At 42.7% G+C, this 21,261-nt stretch overlaps 1 pseudogene; it reads left to right on the top strand.

The window, feature by feature from the left end:
* Window positions 1–21,261, top strand: part of LOC123954363 — a 170,177-nt pseudogene that overhangs the window by 107,897 nt on the left and 41,019 nt on the right.

Here is a 21,261-nt window from a genome sequence, read left to right as displayed (position 1 = left end):
GGTGTATGTGGCATGCCCCCTGGGTTGTGTTGTGGCTGTCCACTCCCTTTTGGGCCAGTCCTCTGCAGAGGCTCTCATTGCCTGGAATTTGGAATGTTTGGTGTCTGGACCGAACGTGGTGAGGTTTAGCTTGGTGGGCTCTGGTGTACCTGTGAAAGGAGACTTTCAAACCACTCAACCTTACTAAGGCCTGCTGAATGCTGCGGTCAAGAGAGAGGATGTGGCCAGCGCTTTCTTCTAGTCCCCAGTGGAGGGTCTGTTCTCCTTGTACTAAGCAACCTGGCCTGAGGAAGATAGTCCCAACAGTTTTCCAGGGTTGTGACTACGTGATTGCAGGTTAGGCAGCTAATGTCCGTACCATCCTCTCTGTGGTCACTAGCTCGGGCCTTATACTGATGGTGGTAGAGCCCCAGGATTCTTTTGCCCCCATCGAGCCATCTCCACGAACAGGGCCTATCACGGATGCACAGCAGGAAACAATAATCATACCACTGTGTCTACAGGTATTGCTTCTGATCATGGTTTCCAGGCTGTCTGCACCCGGTTGCATGCTGGTGTGCTCTGAGGAGAATCACAGTGTTCTCTGGAGCCTATGTCTGCCAAGCATGCTGATCTGAGATACCCGGGCCTCCAGACCCTTTGGTTGCAAGTACTCGTGCCATTCAGTCCCTCTCCATTTCTCCGCCAACAGCTATGGGTCAGCATCCCACTTGTGAGTTCCCAGTGTGCTCCTCTCTCCGGGGCCTTAGTCTTTGGCCATGGCTCCCTGCACTCTGAAGCACCAACCGTCCACTTCTCCCCTAAGACATGTCGACACCCTTCTCCCATGCTCTCTGTGACTTCTTCACTCTTTTGCTGTGGAGTTTGATATCTAGGCTTCAGATTCATTGACGCCTGTTTCCATTGATATGGTCATCTTCCTGTTGTGCTGATGGCTGAATTCAAGCCTGGAGCTGCCAGACATTTCTGCAATCTCTCTTTCCTCCCAGTGCACCACAGACTCTTACCCAGCAGTAAGGAAGAAGGAATCTTGAAACTTACCACATGCGGCAGAAAGGTGGAGAGCATGGGGCTGCATCCCATCTGTCAGTCACAGAAAGACAAGTAACACATGATATCACTCAGTCATGAAAGTAAACGAACATGTGAAAAAGCAAGAAAAAATGGACACAGGATGAGACTCTAACCGGGCACACAAAATTTGGTGTTTGTTCCAAGGCAGGTAAGTGAGAGTCTGTTTCTAAGAGGATTAAATGGGACATTCATTGCAGGAAATGTGGCCGAAAGAGATGGAACATGAGTTTCCAATAAGTTTGAAGTTGAATTGTGATCCAAGAAAGAGCGGCATCCTATCTCTTAAAATATCATTCTAAGCGTTTTGTGAAACAAACTCACCCTACTACCCATCCACACACACAACACACTTAAAAGACTCCCACAGAAGTTAGGAAGCAAGTGAGGAGTAGCACTCATGGCAACAAACCACAGAGAAAATACCACAAGGGAAAGAAAGTATCAAAGTCAGAAACCGACAAAACTGGAAAACATAACTTCTTACCTATCAAGAATTAATTAAAGCATTCAGGACTAAACACTCTAAACAACCTAACTTTTAAGACGCCTATACCCAAGTATGCCTGCAAAACCAATAACTGAGAGAAAAGGATAAATTCCAAGACACATACCTACTACCAAGTCTAGGTCATGAACATACACATCTGACGTCTCAGGTAATGATGAAAGTGTTTGAAGCCTTCCTCAAACACCTCCCAACACACAAAAAGCCAGGGTCAAATTGAATTCATGGTCCACATCAAAGACATTTAATAAAAGTAATGTGAGTTCTTCTCATCTATTCCCAAAATGTAGGAAGACAGAAGATTCTAACTTGCAATGTCCAAAGACCCAATTCAGATAAGGACCTTATAGGAAACCAATTGCATACCATTTTAATCATTGTGATAATAATGCTATACTTATTTTCTTTCCTCTTTCTTTCTTCATCTACATATGAAACAGCCTGTTTTTCTCTCTTTTCAATACTTTTTCTTAATTCGGGAAGATGGCCTTTCATCCCTCATCCTTTTGTGAGATAGTGTTCCCTGATTCTTTAGTTGCATATACCACCGAGTGCTCATCAACATCATATGCCACACCACCTCCATACCATTAACCAGTTCCCTCATTCCTGGAACGTCTCATCCTTCTGTAACCCTCAGCTTGATTTCCAAAGTCCTGAGTCTCTCCTGGTTTGTCTCCCTGTCTGACATCTTCTCTTTCTGTTTTCCCTTGTCTCTACTAATGCCCATGGTATTCCTCATGGGCCACATATGAGTAAAGCCATATGATATTTCCCTTGGACTGCTTCTGTTTTCATTGCGTAGAACCCAGCCCTGTATCACTCATGTCAAGGCGAGTATTGGAGTTACATCCCGCTAGATGTTGGAGGTATTATCTGTCGCCTGGATGGACCACCTTCTTTATCCATTAGCCTATTGAAGGGCATCTCGGCTCCTTCCACAGTTCTGCTAGAGTGGTTATGGCAGGCCATTGATTTAGGCAGTTTCTAGTCCTCTGAATTAAGAGAGTTGGTCAACATATGTCTCCCCATGACCTCGGCATGTAACGCTAACTGATGATGACAAGGTGTGCTGTCCAGGGCTCTTCTTTCAGTGGTAGCAATCATGCTGAATATCACTCTCCTTGAAGCCTTTGCAAAGGTGTTTCAGATAAAGTCAGGTAGACAGAGTCTTATCCCTTAGGACTGGTGTTTCAGTATACTAGGAGACCAGGACTTGGACAGCACAATGCAATGCACCCATGAACTTGCACATTTCCTTGAAATGTGACTTTCCTTCCTGTATTCCTTCCCTTGTCTTCCAAGCTGAATGCACCAAGGGCAGACCATTCTCCCTAGAACAAATTGGGAAAAGAAACTAATAAAGGACATATCACCCATAGGATGTCAAACCTCCCGGAGAGCTCATGATACCCAAGAGGTCTTCCTTTTGATTGAGATCTCAAGACATTGCAGTGGAAATAGGAACACGTTGCTCTCTCTGGTGAAATGTTGGACGAAAGGATGGTATACCGAATGTCATTTACTTTTCTCTTTGTATAGAAAGGTGAAGTGGGAAAGAAAGCGCAAAGATCACCTGTTTTCATGAGCAGGCAAACAGGGCTCTTATTTGGTCCTTCCTAGGGCTTCCTACCTAAAGCCATAAGACTCATAGCTCCTGAGAGAGGGATAGCTGCTTCAGTGAAGTCAGCTTCTGTGACATCACAAAGTTTTGAGCTCCCAGCAACCACTCCTCCCCAAACCATGTGTAATCACTCCTCATGGCTTTAGTAGTCATGGGTCAGCCGGGAGGTTCCAACGACCTCCCAAACCATTGGAGCCACCTGAGTATTTCACCAAGACAGTTTGCGAAGCGAGTCATTGTCACCTTCTCCATGGCCAAATTAATAGTCTTTGGCCGGGACTCTCACCACCAGCCCTCTGCACTCCTGAGAAGGGCAAGGATCCACAATTCCATTTTACCCACAAAAGATCAAGAAAGTGTCTGGTCTACAACCAAGCCTCAGGTGAGGAACTCCATGCTCCGTGCAGGTGCATGGTTCTCTGACCCAATCAGGGCTCTTCTGACCAGGAAACGGGCCACCAGAGGAAAGCTCACAGTGAACACTCACAACATGCCAAAGACATGTCTGGAGTCTTCAACAGCAAGGACACGAGTTCCTCTAGCATCTCTAGAAACCGTGCCAAGAAGTCCTCCCCATCTTCCAAGCAGACCAAGCACCAAAGGCAGACCCTACACCCTGGAACCTTAAACCCAGGACGGACTCATCGGTTTGGAGCCAACAGGAACAAGCACGGAGCCTGGTGGCAGAGTCCCATTGCCCATGTGAAGCCATTGGAAAGGCTTTTGTGCATTTCCAGAAGACAAGGTGAATCTACAAAAGGACAAAGTGAAGAGGATTCAACGGCCTATGATCCCTGAGCTTCCTGCAGGGTGGTGCAGCTTCCTTCTGTGGAAGTAAATGGAGTTGTTGCAGCACAAGCCTACCTTAACCCTCCCATTTGCATTCCTTAGTGCTTTTCATGGGATAAATAAACAGTGCCTGTTGCGCATGATGGGCTTATTCTAAAGGATCCAGGTGAGGAGGAACGATGGTAAAACAACGGGCCATTGCAGGGGGACCAAGTGTGGATGCTCCATGTTGGTGGGGAGATTCAGGAAGAAGAGGAAGAGGAGAACAAACAAGGGAGCTCAGACCCAAGGTCTGGCTTTTTAGGATGGTGTGAGGTGCTCTGGACATGGCTGCATTCCTTAGGGGCATAGGTCCAAATTGAATAAAGCATCCTCTGTCCCCAGTCAATCCTTAACTACTGTTTCCTTTTGTTGTTGTTTTATATACATATATCACTTTATTTTTTTTCTTTTCAGCATAACAGTGTTTATTGTTTTTACACCACACCCAGTGCTCCATGCAACATGTGCCCTCACTAATACCCACCACCCTTTTCCTCCAACCTCCCCCCACGACTCCCTCTAGATCCTCAGGTTGTTTTTCAGAGTCCATAGTCTCTCATGGTTCACGTCCCCTTCCAATTTCCCTCAACTCCCTTCTCCTCTCCATCTCCCCATGTTCTCCAGGTTATTTGTTATGGTCCACAAATAAGTGAAACCATATAATAGTTGACTCTCTCTGCTTGACCTATTTCACTCAGCATAATCTCTTCAAGTCCCGTCCATGTTGCTACAAACGTTGGGTATTCATCTTTTCTGATAGAGGCGTAAAACTCCGTAGTGAATATGGACCACATCTTCCTTATCCATTCGTCCGTTGAAGGGCATCTTGGTTCTTTCCACAGTTTGGCGACCGTGACCATTGCTGCTATAAACATTGGGGTACAGATAGTCCTTCTTTTAACTACATCTGTATCTTTGTTGTAAATACTCAGTAGTGCAATTGCAGGGTCATAGGGAAGCTCTATTTTTAATTTCTTGAGGAATCTCCACACGTTCTCCAAAGCAGCTACACCAACTTGCATTCCCACCAACAGTGTAAGAGGTTCCCCTTTCTCCACATCCTCTCCAACACATGTTGTTTTCTGTCTTGCTAATTTTGTCCATTCTAACTGGTGTGAGGTGGTATCTCATTGTGGTTTTAATTTGAGTCTCCCTGATGGCTAGTGATGATGAACATTTTTTCATGTGTCTGATAGCCATTTGTATGTCTTCTTTGGAGAAGAGTCTGTTCATATCTCCTGCCCATTTTTTGATATGATTATCTGTTTTGTGTGTGTTGAGTTTGAGGAATTCTTTATAGATCCTGGATATCAACCTTTTGTCTGTACTGTCATTTGCAAATATCTTTTCCCATTGCGTGGGTTGCCTCTCTGTTTTGTTGACTCTTTCCTTTGCTGTGCAGAAGCTTTTGATCTGTAAGAAGTCCCAAAAACTTATTTTCACTTTTGTTTCCTTTGCTTTTGGAGACATACCTTGGAAGAAGTTGCTGTGGCTGATATCAAAGAGGTTACTGCCTATGTTCTCCTCTAGGATTCTAATGGATTCCTGCCTCACATTGAGCTATTTTATCCATTTCAAGTTTATCTTTGTGTATGGTGTAAGAGAATGGTCGAGTTTCACTCTTCTACATATCGCTCTCCAGTTTTCCCAGCACCATTTATTCAAGAGACTGCCATTTATCCACTGTATATTTTTTCCTATTTTGTCGAAGATTATTTGACCATAGAGTTGAGGGTCCATATCTGGGCTCTCTACTCTGTTCCACTAGTCTATGTGTCTGTTTTTATGCCAGTTCCCTGCTGTCTTGGTGATCACAGCTTTGTAGTAAAGCTTGAAATCGGGTAACGTGATGCCGCCAGTTTTCTTTTTTTTTTTTTTTTCTCAACGTTTCCTTAGCAATTCGGGGTCTCTGCTGATTCCATACAAATTTTAGGATTATTTGCTTCAGCTCTTTGACAAATACTGGTGGGATTTTGATCAGAGTGGCATTAAAAGTATAGATTGCTCTTGGCAGTATAGACATTTTAACAATGTTTATTCTTCCGATCCAAGAGCATGGAATGGTCTTCCATCTTTCTGTGTCTTCTTCAATTTCTTTCATGAGTGTTCTACAGTTCCTCAAGTACAGTTCCTTTACTTCTTTGGTTAGGTTTATTCCCAGGTATCTCATGGTTCTTGGTGCTATAGTAAATGGAATCGATTCTCTAATTTCCCTTTCTGTATTTTCATTGTTAGAGTATAAGAAAGCCACTGATTTCTGTACAGTGAATTTGTATCCTGCCACGTTACTGAATTACTGTCTGAGTTCTAGTAGTTTGGGGGTGGAGTCTTTGGGGTTTTCCATATAAAAAATCATGTCATCTGCAAAGAGAGAGTGTTTGACTTCTTCATTGCCAATTTGGATACCTTTTATTTCTCTTTGTTGTCTGATTGCTGTTGCTAGGACTCCAGGTACTATGTTGAACAAGAGTGGTGAGAGTGGGCATCCTTGTCATGTTCCTTATCTCAACGAGAAGGCTGCAAGCTTTTACCCATTGAAGATGGTATTTGCTGTGGATGTTTCATTGATAGATTTTATGAAGGTCAGGAATGTTCAATCTATCCCTATACTTTGAAGCGTCTTAATAAGGAACGGATGCTGCATTTTGTCAAATGCTTTTTCTTCATCAATTGAGAGGACCATGTGGCTTTTCTCTCTTCTCGTATTGATTTGTTCTATCGCATTGATTGATTTGTGAATGTTGAACCATCCTTGTAACACAGGGATGAATCCCACCTGGTCAAGGTGGATAATCTTTTTAATGTGCTCCTGGATCCTGTTTGCTAGGATCTTGTTGAGAATCTCAGCATCCATATTCATCAGTGATATTGGTTTGAAATTCTCCTTATTGGTAGGGTCTTTCCCTGGTTTGGGGATCAGGGTAATGTTGGCTTCATAAAAAGAGTTTGGAAATTTTCCTTCTGCTTCAATTTTTTTGAAACAGCTTCAGGAGAACGGGTCTTATTTCTTCTTTGAAAGTTTGGTAGAATTCCCCAGGAAATCCCTCAGGTCTTGGGCTCTTGTTTTTTGGGAGGTTTTTGATCACTGCTTCATTCTTGTTACTAGATATTGGTCTATTCAGGTTGTCAAATTTTCCTGGTTCAATTTTGGGAGTTTATAGTTTTCCAGGAATGCATCCATTTCATCTAGGTTGCTTAGCTTATTGGCATATAACTGTTGAGAATAACTTCTGATGATTGTTTCTACTTCCTTGGTGTTAGTTGTATTTCTTCCTTTTCATTCATAATTTTATTAATTTGGGCTTTCTCTCTTTTCTTTTGGATCAGTGTGGCCAATGGCTTATCGATCTTTTTGATTCTTTAAAAAAACCAGCTTCTACTTTCATTGATACATTCTACTATATCTCTGGTTTCTACCTCATTGTTCTCTGCTCTAATCTTGATTATTTCCCTTCTTATGTGTGGAGTTGGTTCGATTTATTGTTGGTTCTCCAGCTCTTTAAGGTGTAGAGACAGCTGTTGTATTCTGGATTTTTCAATTTTTTTGAGGGAGGCTTGGATGGCTATGTATTTCCCCATTATTACCACCTTTGCTCTATCCCATAGGTTTTGGACAGAAGTGTCTTCATTCTTTTTGGTTTCCATGAATTGTTTAAGTTCTTCTTTGATCTCCTGGTTGATCCAAGCATTCTTAAACAAGGTGGTCTTTAGCTTCCAGGTGTTTGAGTTCCTTCTGAACTTTTCCTTGTGTTTGAGTTCCAGTTTCAAAGCATTGTGATCTGAGACTATGCAGAGAATAATGTCAGTCTTTTGGTATCAGTTGAGTCCTGATCTGTGGCCCAGTATGTGGTCTACTGGAGAAGGTTCCACGTGCACTTGAGAAGAATGAGTATTCTGTTGTTTTAGGGTGGAATGTTCTGTATATATCTATGAGGTCCATCTGGTCCAATGTGTCATTCAATGCTTTTGTTTCTTTATTGATTTTGTGTTTGGATGATCTGTCTATTACTGAGAGAGGTGTGTTAAGATCTCCTACTATTAATGTATTCATATTAATATGACTCTTTATCTTGATTAATAGTTTTCTTATGTAATTGGCTGCTCCCATATTGGGGGCATAGATATTTACAATTGTTAGGTCATCTTGGTGGTTAGTCCCTTTAAGAATTATGTAGTGTCCTTCTGTATCTCTGACTACAGACTTTAGTTTAAAATTTAATTTATCTGATATGAGGATCACTACCCTGGCCTTCTTTTGAGGCCCATTGGCATGAAAGATGCTCCTTCATCCCTTCACATTCAGTCTAGGTGTGTATTTAGGTTCAGAATGGGTCTCTTGTAGACAACATATGAATGGGTCCTGTCATTTTATCCAATCTGCAACCCAGTGTCATTTTATGGGCGCATTTGTGCCATTCACATTGAGAGTGATTTATGATAGATACGTTTTTATTGCCATTGTGTTACCTTTGAAGTCTTTCTGTCTGTAGATTGTCTCTATATTTCTGTTCAATAATATTTTTAGGATTTTTTTCTCTTTTATAGAAACCCCCTTAAAATTTCTTGCAGTGTCTGCTTGGTGGTTGCATAGTCTTTTAACCATTGCCAGTCTTGAAAACTCTTTATCTCTCCTTCCATTTTGAATGTCAGTCTTGCTGGACAAAATATTCTTGGCTGCATGTTCTTTTCATTTATTACCCTGAATATATCTTGCCAGCCCTTTCTAGGTTGCTAGGTCTCTGTGGACAGATCTGATGTAATTCTTATGGGCTTTCCTCTGTAGGTAAGGAGCCTCTTTGTCCTAGCAGCTTTCAAGAGATTGTATCTACAATTATGATTTTTCAATTTCACTATCGGGTGCCTAGTTTTTTTTTTAGAATCTATAACCTTGGGGGGAGACCAATCTGCCTCTAGTACATGAACGCTGGTTCCATTCAGGAGATTGGGAAAATTTTCATGTAGAACATGTTCCACTGTATCTTCTAGACTTCTTTCTTTCTCCTCCCCTTCAGGGATTCCAATAATTCTGATGGAACGTTTCATGGCATCATTTATTTCCCTGATTCCATTTTCATGGCTTCTGAGCTGTTTGTTCCAGGCTTCCTCCAGTTAATTTCTCTCTATCTGTTTGTCCTCCAGATCACTAATTCTATCTTCTGTCTCAGTTACCCAGCTTTTAGAGAATTTAGATTAGATTGGAACTCATTGAGAGCATTTGAACATCATCCCTGGTGGCTTTCAGTTCTATGCTAACATTGTGAACATCATCCCTGGTGGCTTTCAGTTCTGCCCTAATCAAATCCGTTTGGTCATCCGTGGCTTTCTCCAAGCTAGCTGTTGCCTGGATAATTGTTAGTCTGAATTCTTTTTCCGACATACTGTCTATGTCGATAGCCATTAGCTCTGTTGCAGAAGGCCCATCCTCTGTATTTTTCTTCTGTTGGGCATTCCTCCTCCTAGTCATTTTGGTGAGAGATGTAGACTGAACGGATGTAGCTGGATGTATTGACTGTGGTTCAGTCAAGGTGCACCCTGGAACGCTTCTGAGGAATCAGGATTCCCCACACAAATGAGAGAAAAGAGAAAAGAAAAAGAAAAGAAAAGAAGAGAGAGAGAGAGAGGAAAAAACGTGAAGATAAAAGAGAAGGCTTAACCCAAATGGGCTCCAAGGTAAGATTTATGAAATATACAAACAAAAAGACTGATATAAGTATATGACAAGAGTAATATATATATATATATATATATATATATATATATATATATATATATGCAAAATTAAAAAAAGGAAAAACCTCGTCAAAAAGAACCCAAAGTATAAGATTTATATACTTTTAGAACCAACACAAATGCAAAGAAACACTGGTGGAAGAAAAAGTTGGGAGAATGGTTACAAATTCTCAGTGTATGCGGGGAAGGTTATTTTGATTCTTCCTGGATGTATCATGATGTATTTGTTAAAGGACTCAACTTTCCTAAGATAAAAAGGGATTAAAAATTGGTTTACCTATGGGGTAGCATTCGTTGCAGAAATAGGTTTACATGGAAGTTTAAGTCTATAAGAATATTAGAAAATAAAAGTATAGAAAAGAATAAACTAAACTATTTAAAAAAATTTAAAAAAATAGAAAAGCAAAAGAAAAACACGGGTGTATGTACCAAAAAGTTCAGGTTTGAAGGTTATTGTGGAATTTGATGTACTGGACATCTCACTGTGATGGTAAATAGGTTAAAAATTTTATCTAGGGGGGAGGAGTCAAGATGGCGGAGAAGTAGCAGCCTGAGACTACATCAGGTAGCAGGAGATCAGCTCAATAGCTTATCTAAACATTGCAAACACCTACAAATCCAACGGGAGAGTGAAGAGAAGAAGAACAGCAACTCTAGAAACAGAAAATCAACCACTTTCTGAAAGGTAGGACTGGCGGAGAAGTGAATCTAAAATGACGGGAAGATAGACCGCGGGGGGAGGGGCCGGATCCCGGCAAGCAGCGGAGCAACGGAGCACAAAATCAGGACTTTTAAAAGTCTGTTCCACTGAGGGACATTGCTCCAGAGGCTAAATCGGGGTGAAGCCCACGCGGGGCCAGCGTGGCCCCAGGCCCCGCAGGGTCACAGAAGGATCGGGGGTGTCGGAGTGTCGGAGAGCTCACAGGTATTAGAACGGAGAAGCCAGCTGGAGAGACAGAGCCGAGGACTGAACTCTCAGCTCGGGGTTACCTTGAACTGGTCGCGGGCTGGGTGAGCTCGGAGCACGGCTAGAGGCTGGGGATACGGGAGTGATTGGGTGCTGTCCTCTGGGGGTGCACTGAGGAGTGGGGCCCCAGGCTCTCGGCTCCTCCGGGCTGGAGACTGGGAGGCCACCATTTTCATTCCCGTCCTCCGGAACTCTACGGAAAGCGTTCAGGGAACAGAAGCTCCCAAAAGCGAACCCGAGCCGATTACTTAGTCCGGCCGCCGGTAAGGGCGGTGCAATCCCGCCTCGGGCAAAGACACTTGAGAGTCACTACAACAGGCCCCTCCCCCAGAAGATCAACAAAATATCCAGCCAGGACGAAGTTCATCTATCAAGGAGAAAGCAGATTCAATTCCTAAGACAGCAGAGCAATTCCAGAAGAGGAGAAAGCAAAGCACGGAACTCATGGCTTTCTCCCCATGATTCTCTAGTCTTGAGGCTACTTCATTTTTTTTTCTTTTTTCAATTTTTTTTTCTTTTTTCTTTTTTCTTCTTCTGCTAAATTTTTTTTAAACTCTTACCCTTTTCTTTTTTAACATTTTTTGACTAGTTCATCTAAATATATATATATTTTCTTTCTTTTTTATATTTTTTATTTGTTTTATTTTTTAAATTTTTTTCTTTCTTTTTTTTTCTTTTTTTTTCAGAAGCTGTTTTTATCCCCTTTCTCCACCCCACATTTTGGGGTCTCTTCTGATTTGGTTACAGCGCATTTTTCCGGAGTCTTTGCCACCCTTTTAGTAGTTTATTTGCTCCTTCATATTCTCTTATCTGGACAAAATGACAAGGAGGAAAAAATCACCACAAACAAAAGAAGAAGACACAGTACCAAAGGCTAGGGACCTAATCAACACAGACATGGGTAATATGTCAGATCAAGAGTTCAGAATGACGATTCTGAACATTCTAGCCGGGCTCGAAAAAGGCATGGAAGATATTAGAGAAACCCTCTCTGGAGATATTAAAGCCCTTTCTGGAGAAATTAAAGAACTAAAATCTAACCAAGTTGAAATCAAAAAAGCTATTAATGAGGTGCAATCAAAAATGGAGGCTCTCACTGCTAGGATCAATGAGGCAGAAGAAAGAATTAGTGATATAGAAGACCAAATGACAGAGAATAAGGAAGCCGAGCAAAAGAGGGACAAACAGCTACTGGACCATGAGGGGAGAATTCGAGAGATAAGTGACACCAAAAAACGAAACAACATTAGAATAATTGGGATTCCAGAAGAAGAAGAAACAGAGAGGGGGGCAGAAGGTCTATTGGAGAGAATCATTGGAGAGAATTTCCCTAATATGGCAAAGGGAACAAGCATCAAAATCCAGGAGATGCAGAGAACCCCCCTCAAAGTCAACAAGAATAGGTCCACACCCCGTCACCTAATAGTAAAATTTACAAGTCTTAGTGACAAAGAGAAAATCCTGAAAGCAGCCCGAGAAAAGAAGTCTGTAACATACAATGGTAAAAATATTAGATTGGCGGCAGACTTATCCACAGAGACCTGGCAGGCCAGGAAGAGCTGGCATGATATATTCAGAGCACTCAACGAGAAAAACATGCAGCCAAGAATACTCTATCCAGCTAGGCTATCATTGAAAATAGAAGGAGAGATCAAAAGCTTCCAGGACAAACAAAAACTGAAAGAATTTGCAAACACCAAACCAGGTCTCCAGGAAATATTGAAAGGGGTCCTCTAAGCAAAGAGAGAGCCTAAAATTAGTAGATCAGAAAAGTACAGAGACAATATACAGTAACAGTCACCTTACAGGCTAATAATGGCACTAAATTCATATCTCTCAATAGTTACCCTGAATGTTAATGGGCTAAATGCCCCAATCAAAAGACACAGGGTATCAGAATGGATAAAAAAACAAAACCCATCAGTATGTTGCCTACAAGAAACTCATTTTAGACGCGAAGACACCTCCAGATTGAAAGTGAGGGGGTGGAAAACAATTTACCATGCTAATGGGCATCAGAAGAAAGCTGGGGTGGCAATCCTTATATCAGATCAATTAGATTTTAAGCCAAAGACTATAAGAAGAGATGAGGAAGGACACTATATCCTACTCAAAGGGTCTGTCCAACAAGAAGATCTAACAATTTTAAATATCTATGCCCCTAACGTGGGAGCAGCCAACTATATCAACCAATTAATAACAAAATCAAAGAAACACATCAATAATAATACAATAATAGTAGGGGACTTGAACACTCCCCTCACTGAAATGGACAGATCATCCAAGCAAAAGATCAACAAGGAAATAAAGGCCTTCAATGACACACTGGACCAGATGGACATCAGAGATCTATTCAGAACATTTCATCCCAAACCAACAGAATACACATTCTTCTCTAGTGCACATGGAACCTTCTCCAGAATAGATCACATCCTGGGTCACAAATCAGGTCTCAACCAGTATCAAAAGATTAGGATTATTCCTTGCATATTTTCAGACCACAATGCTCTGAAGCTAGAACTCAATCACAAGAGGAAAGCTGGAAAGAACCCAAATACATGGAGACTAAACAGCATCCTTCTAAAGAATGAATGGGTTAACCAGGAAATTAAAGAAGAATTGAAAAAATTCATGGAAACAAATGATAATGAAAACACAACAGTTCAAAATCTGTGGGACACAGCAAAGGCAGTCCTGAGAGGAAAATATATAGCAGTACAAGCCTTTCTCAAGAAACAAGAAAGGTCTCAAGTACACAACCTAACCCTACACGTAAAGGAGCTGGAGAAAGAACAAGAAAGAAACCCTAAACCCAGCAGGAGAAGAGAAATCATAAAGATCAGAGCAGAAATCAATGAAATAGAAACCAAAAAAACAATAGAAAAAATCAATGAAACTAGGAGCTGGTTCTTTGAAAGAATCAATAAGATTGATAAACCCCTGGCCAGACTCATCAAAAAGAAAAGAGAAAGGACCCAAATCAATAAAATCATGAAAGAAAGAGGAGAGATCACAACTAACACCAAAGAAATACAGACAATGATAAGAACATACTATGAGCAACTCTACGCCAACAAATTGGACAATCTGGAAGAAATGGATGCATTCCTAGAGACATATAAACTACCACAACTGAACCAGGAAGAAATAGAAAACCTGAACAGGCCCATAACCAGTAAGGAGATTGAAACAGTCATCAAAAATCTCCAAACAAACAAAAGCCCAGGGCCAGACGGCTTCCCAGGGGAATTCTACCAAACATTTAAAGAAGAACTCATTCCTATACTCTTGAAACTGTTCCAAAAAATAGAAACGGAAGGAAAACTTCCAAACTCATTTTATGAGTCCAGCATCACCTTGATCCCAAAACCAGACAAGGATCCCACCAAAAAAGAGAACTACAGACCAATATCCTTGATGAACACAGACGCAAAAATTCTTGCCAAAATACTAGCCAATAGGATTCAACAGTACATTAAAAGGATTATTCACCACGATCAAGTGGGATTTATTCCAGGGCTGCAGGGTTGGTTCAACATCCGCAAATCAATCAATGTGATAGAACACATTAATAAAAGAAAGAACAAGAACCATATGATACTCTCAATAGGTGCTGAAAAAGCATTTGACAAAGTACAGCATCACTTCCTGATCAAAACTCTTCAAAGTGTGGGGATAGAGGGCACATACCTCAATATTATCAAAGCCATCTATGAAAAACCCACCGCAAATATCATTCTGAATGGAGAAAAACTGAAAGCTTTTCCGTTAAGGTCAGGAACACGGCAGGGATGTCCATTATCACCACTGCTATTCAACATAGTACTAGAAGTCCTAGCCTCAGCAATCAGACGACAAAAAGAAATTAAAGGCATCCAAATTGGTAAAGAAGAAGTCAAACTATCACTCTTCGCAGATGATATGATACTATATGTGGAAAACCCAAAAGACTCCACTCCAAAACTGCTAGAACTTGTACAGGAATTCAGTAAAGTGTCAGGATATAAAATCCATGCACAGAAATCAGTTGCATTTCTGTACACCAACAACAAGACTGAAGAAAGAGAAATTAAGGAGTCAATCCCATTCACAATTGTACCCAAAACTATAAGATACCTAGGAATAAACCTAACCAAAGAGACTAAGAATCTATACACAGAAAATTATAAAGTACTCATGAAAGAAATTGAGGAAGACACAAAAAAATGGAAAAATGTTCCATGCTCCTGGATTGGAAGAATAAATATTGTGAAAATGTCTATGCTACCTAAAGCAATCTACACATTTAATGCAATCCCTATCAAAATACCATCCATTTTTTTCAAAGAAATGGAACAAATGATCCTAAAATTTATATGGAACCAGAAAAGACCTCGAATAGCCAAAGGAATATTGAAGAACAAAGCCAAAGTGGGTGGCATCACAATTCCGGACTTCAAGCTCTATTACAAAGCTGTCATCATCAAGACAGCATGGTACTGGCACAAAAACAGACACATAGATCAGTGGAACAGAATAGAGAGCCCAGAAATCGACCCTCAACTCTATGGTCAACTCATCTTCGACAAAGCAGGAAAGAATGTCCAATGGAAAAAAGACAGCCTCTTCAATAAATGGTGCTGGGAAAATTGGACAGCCACATGCAGAAAAATGAAATTGGACCACTTCCTTACAGCACACACGAAAATAGACTCCAAATGGATGAAGGACCTCAGTGTGAGAAAGGAATCCATCAAAATCCTTGAGGAGAACGCAGGCAGCAACCTCTTCGACCTCAGCCGCAGCAACATCTTCCTAGGAACAACGGCAAAGGCAAGGGAAGCAAGGGCAAAATGAACTATTGGGATTTCATCAAGATCAAATGCTTTTGCACAGCAAAGGAAACAGTTCACAAAACCAAAAGACAGCTGACAGAATGGGAGAAGATATTTGCAAACGACATATCAGATAAAGGGCTAGTATCCAAAATCTATAAGGAACTTAGCAAACTCAACACCCAAAGAACAAACAATCCAATCAAGAAATGGGCAGAGGACATGAACAGACATTTCTGCAAAGAAGACATCCAGATGGCCAACAGACACATGAAAAAGTGCTCCACGTCACTCGGCATCAGGGAAATACAAATCAAAACCACAATGAGATATCACCTCACACCAGTCAGAATGGCTAAAATTAACAAGTCAGGAAATGACAGATGCTGGAGAGGATGTGGAGAAAGGGGAACCCTCCTCCACTGTTGGTGGGAATGCAAGCTGGTCCAACCACTCTGGAAAACAGCATAGAGGTTCCTCAAAATGTTGAAAATAGAACTACCCTATGACCCAGCAATTGCACTACTGGGTATTTACCCTAAAGATACAAACATAGTGATCCGAAGGGGCACGTGTACCCGAATGTTTATAGCAGCAATGTCTACAATAGCCAGACTATGGAAAGAACCTAGATGTCCATCAACAGATGAATGGATAAAGAAGATGTGGTATATATACACAATGGAATACTATGCAGCCATCAAAAGAAATGAAATCTTGCCATTTGCGACGATGTGGATGGAACTAGAGCGTATCATGCTTAGTGAAATAAGTCAATCGGAGAAAGACAACTATCATATGATCTCCCTGATATGAGGACATGGAGAAGCAACATGGGGGGGTAGGGGGATAGGAGAAGAATAAATGAAACAAGATGGGATTGGGAGGGAGACAAACCATAAATGACTCTTAATCTCACAAAACAAACTGGGGGTTGCTGGGGGGAGGTGGGATTGGGAGAGGGGGAGCGGGCTATGGACATTGGGGAGGGGAGGCGAACCATAAGAGACTATGGACTCTGAAAAACAACCTGAGGGTTTTGAAGGGTCGGGGGTGGGAGGTTGGGGGAACAGGTGGTGGGTGATGGGGAGGGCACGTTTTGCATGGAGCACTGGGTGTTGTGCAAAAAGAATGAATACTGTTACGCTGAAAAAATAAATAAAAAGGGAAAAAAAATATCAAAGTCAGAAACTGACAAAACTAGAAATGTTAACTTCTTATCTTTCAAGAATTAATTAAAGCATTCAGGACTAAACTCTCCTAAACAACCTAAACCTAAAAGACCCCTACTCACAAGTATGCCCGCAAATCCAATACCTGAGAGAAAAGGATGAATTCCAAGACACATACCCACTACCAAGAGTAGGTCATGAACATACACATCTGACGTCTCGGGTAATGAGGAAAGTGTTTGAAGGATTCCTCAAACACCTCCTAACATCCAAAAAGCCAGTTGTAAATCAATTTCCTCATCCACACTCTGAGACATTTAATGAAGGCAATGTCGGTTCTTCTCATCTGTTCCCGAAATGTAGGAAGACAAAAATTCTAATTGTTAGGGTCCATGATCAATGGAACGAGACTGGCACAAAGCAAAAATCAAGCAAAACTTTATTTCTCGCCATGCATCAGAAATCAAACTGACCAGTAGGTGCCAAAGCCTTGCTGGGGGCCACCACCTCCTTGCCCTGGGGTTCTTCCTGGAGGCTTCCTGCTTCACCTTCTCTATTCCACAGGCTGCTCCCCAGGATGAGGCCGCTCCCAATGAGGCCACTCCGGACAGGGCCGCTCTGGATGAGGCCACTCTCCAGGACAATGCCGTTCTTGACAAGGCCGTTCCAGATGAGGCCGCTCCCAACGAGGCTGCTCTGGATGAGACCCCTCCCCCAGACAAGGCCGCTCTGGATGAGGCTGCTCACAGCAAGGCCACTGCCAACGAGGCCGCTCCAGACGGGGCCGCTGCTCGGGACAGTGAGGCTCCCAGCAATGCTGCTCCAGACACTCCTGATGATGAAGAGGCCGCTGTCACTCTCGACGACCCCACACTATCACTCCTACCACTACCCTAACAGCTCCCAATGACTACTCTAACAGCTACTCTAATGGCTATTCAAACTCCTCCTGCTACCACCCCACCCCCGCAGCCTCATAGACCAGCCTTTATAGAGGTGGTTGAGCCCGGCACACACACAGGTGACCAATGAGATTGCAACTCACCTCAGTAAATATATGCATGCCCCACTGATTAGATGTCTCCATCTACCTGGCCTGGCCATCCCTTATATCTGGAGTTGACAGTTCCTCTGGCTAATCAGGACCCTACACTAATTTTCAATGTCCAAAGACCCAATTCAGATAAGGACCTTATAAGGAAACCAATTGCATACCATTTTAATCAGTAAGATAATAAAGCTATATTTCATTTCTTTCCTCTTTCTTTCTTCATCTACAGGTGAAACGGTTTGTTTTTCTTTCTTTTCAATACGTTTTCTTGTGTTCAAGAAGCCAGCCTTTCATCCCGCATACATTTGTGAGATAGAGTTCCCTGATTCTAGTTGCATAAACCACCGAGTGCTCATCAATAGCATATAAGGCACACCACCTCCATACCATTAACCAGTTCCCTCATTCCTGGCATGTCTCATCCTTCTGTAACCCTCAGCTTGGTTTCCAGAGTACTGAGTCTCTCATGATTTGTCTCTCTGTCTGACTTCTTCTCTTTCCATTTTCCCTTGCATCTACTGATGTCTATGTTATTCCTCATGGGCCACATATGAGTGAAGCCATATGATATTTCCCTTGGACTGCTTCGGTTTCATTGGAAAAACCCATCCCTGTGTCACTCATGTCAAGGCAAGTTTTGTGTCTTCATTCCGCTCGATGTCGGGGGTATAATCTGTTGCCAGGATGTACCACACCTTCTTTATCCAGTAGCCTATTGAAGGGCATCTCAGCTCCTTCTACAGTTCTGCTAGAGTGGGCATGGCAGGCCATCGACTTAGGCAGTTATTTTTCCTCTGAATTAAGAGAGTTGGTCAACATGGCTCTCCCCATGACCTTGGCATGTAACATTAACTGATGATTACAAGGTTGCTGTCCAGGGATCTTCTTTCTAGGGTAGCAATCATGCGGAATGTCACTCTCCCTGAAGCCTTTGCAAAGGTGTTTCATGTATCGTCACATAGATACAGCCCTCATTCCTTAGGACTGGTGTTTCAGAATACTAGGAGATCAGGACACGGACAGCACAATGCATCCATGCTCTAGCACTTTTCCTTGAAATGTGACTTTCCTTCCGTTTTCCTTCCCTTATCTTCCAAGCTGACTAAGCACCAAATGTAGATCATTCTCCCAAGATAAAATTGGGAAAAGAACCTAAGAAAGGACATATCACCCATAGGATGTCAAACCTCCAGAGAGCTCATGACACCCAAGAGGCCTCCCGTTTGATTGAGATCTCTAGACCTTCCAGTGGTAATAGGAACACCTTTCTCTCTCTGGAGAAATGTTGCCCAAAAGGATGGTATACCGAATGACATTTTCATTTCTCTTTGTATAGCAAGGTGAAGTGGGAGAGAAACCGATAAAACCACGTGAATTCATGAGCAGGCAATCAGCACTCTTTCTTGGTCCTTCCCAGGGATTCCTACCTAAAGCCATAGGACTCATAGCTCATGAGAGAGGGATTGCTGATTCAGTGAAGTGAGCTTCTGTGACGTCACAAAGATAGGAGCTCCTAGCAACCACTCCTCCCCAAACCATGTCTAATCACTCCACATGGCTTTAGTAGTCATGGGTCAGCCAGGATGTTCCAAAGCCCTCCCAAACCGTTGGAACCGCCTGGGTATTTCACCAAGGCAGTTGTCAAAGCGAGTCGGTGTCACCTTTTCCAGGGCCGAATGTATAGTCTTTGACCGGGACTGTCACCACCAGCCCTCTGCACTCCCGAGAAGGGCAAGGATCCACAATTCCATCTTATCCCTGAAATGTCAAGAAATGGTCAGGACTACAACCAAGCCTCAGGCGAGGAACTCCATGCTCCACACATGTGCATGGTTCTCTGAACCAATCAGGAATCTTCTGACCAGGAAAAGGGCCACCCGACAAACGTTCACAGTAAACACCGGCAACCATGCCAAAGACATGTCTGGAGTCTTCAAAGTGAGAAAAGAAGTTCCTCTAGCACCTCCAGAAACCATGCCAAGTAGGTTTCCCCATCAGCCATTCTGACCAAGCACCAAAGGCAGACCCTACACCCTAAAACGTTAGGCCCAGGATGGACTCATCAGTTTGGAGCCAACAGGAGCCAGCACGGAGCATGTTGGAGGAGAACCATTGCCCTTGTGAAGCCAGCGGAAAGGCTTTTGTGCCAGTTTCCGGAAGGCAATGTGTATCTACAAAAGGACACAGTGAAGAGGATTCACCGGCCTGAGATCCCTGAGCATTCCCGCAGGGTGGTGCAGCTTCCCTCTGTGGAACTAAATGGAGATGTTGCAGCACAAGCCTGCCTTAACCCTCCCATTTTCATCCGCAGTGGTTTTCACGGGAAAATCATACAGTGCCTGCTATGGATGACGGGCATGTTCTAAAGGATCCAGGTGAGGAGGAACAATGGGAAAACAATGGGCGATTCCAATGGGACAGAGAGTGGATGCTCCATGTTGGTGGGGAGATGCAGGAAGACGAAGAAGAGGAGAACAAACAAGGGAGCTCAGAGCCAAAGTCTGGCATTGTAGGATGGTGGGAGGTGCTCTGGACCTGGCTGCGTTAGGGACATAGGTCCAAATTGAATAAACCATCCTCTGGCCCCAGTCAATCCTTATCTACTGTTTCTTTGGTTGTTGTTTTTTCTCAAGGATGTGCTTGCATGTATGTGACAGAGAGACACAGAGAGTTCTTAATCAGTGAGGGAGCTGGAGAGGGAGATGCTGACTTCTCTGAGTGGGGAGCCTGAGTTGGCAGACATTCCAATGAGTCTGGGAAAAGGAGCAGAGCTGAAGGCTGCTTCTGAACTGATGGAGACACCCCTGGATGCAATCTTTGTCTTCTTAATACGTCATTGTTCTAGACAGGAACTCTTGCTCTGTCATTGTTAAGACATGCAGGGGATAGGGTTTTGGCTTGGGCTGGTGTGGCTTCCTCATACAACGTGCTTCTAGAGCTGGCATAGCCGGTCACCTCGAAGTAAGTCACATGGCTTTAGAAACTCTCTTCTCCCAAGCATGTTTGGACGAAGAGAATTCCTCCATTGGTAGCTTTTGAAGGGTCAATGACACTATGTCTTGTGTTGTTCTGCTACTGTGGATGGTGTTGGGAGACCTCTGTGCCTCGAGATCTGGATCTCTGTTTCTGGCCCCAGATGAGGGATGTTTGCAGCTCTGATTTCTCAAAGAAAGGTTGGGACCAGTATTTTCTCTCTCTTCTGGGTCTCCTACAATAAGCACCCATAGACATTCATTGCATTCAAGGATTTCCCTAAGTCCACTGTCACGTTCCATCATTCTTCATTCTCTCCTTTGCTTTGCTTCATTTTTTCCCAGATCTTGCCTTCCAGGTAACTTATTGGATCCTGTGCATCTACCAGCTTCCTGAACGTTGCATGCAGCCAGCTAACAAATCTTTTCATAAGGGCTTCTTTATTTTATTTTATTTTATCACATTTATCACTGTGGTTCTAGACTCCCTGATTCCTTCTATGTTTTTCTGATCCAGAGTG

This window comes from Meles meles, chromosome 12 (genome assembly GCF_922984935.1).
Source record: "Meles meles chromosome 12, mMelMel3.1 paternal haplotype, whole genome shotgun sequence".
NCBI lineage: Eukaryota > Metazoa > Chordata > Mammalia > Carnivora > Mustelidae > Meles > Meles meles.
The sequence above is the reverse complement of the archived record's forward strand: the minus strand, read 5'-3'. Positions and strand labels throughout refer to the sequence as shown.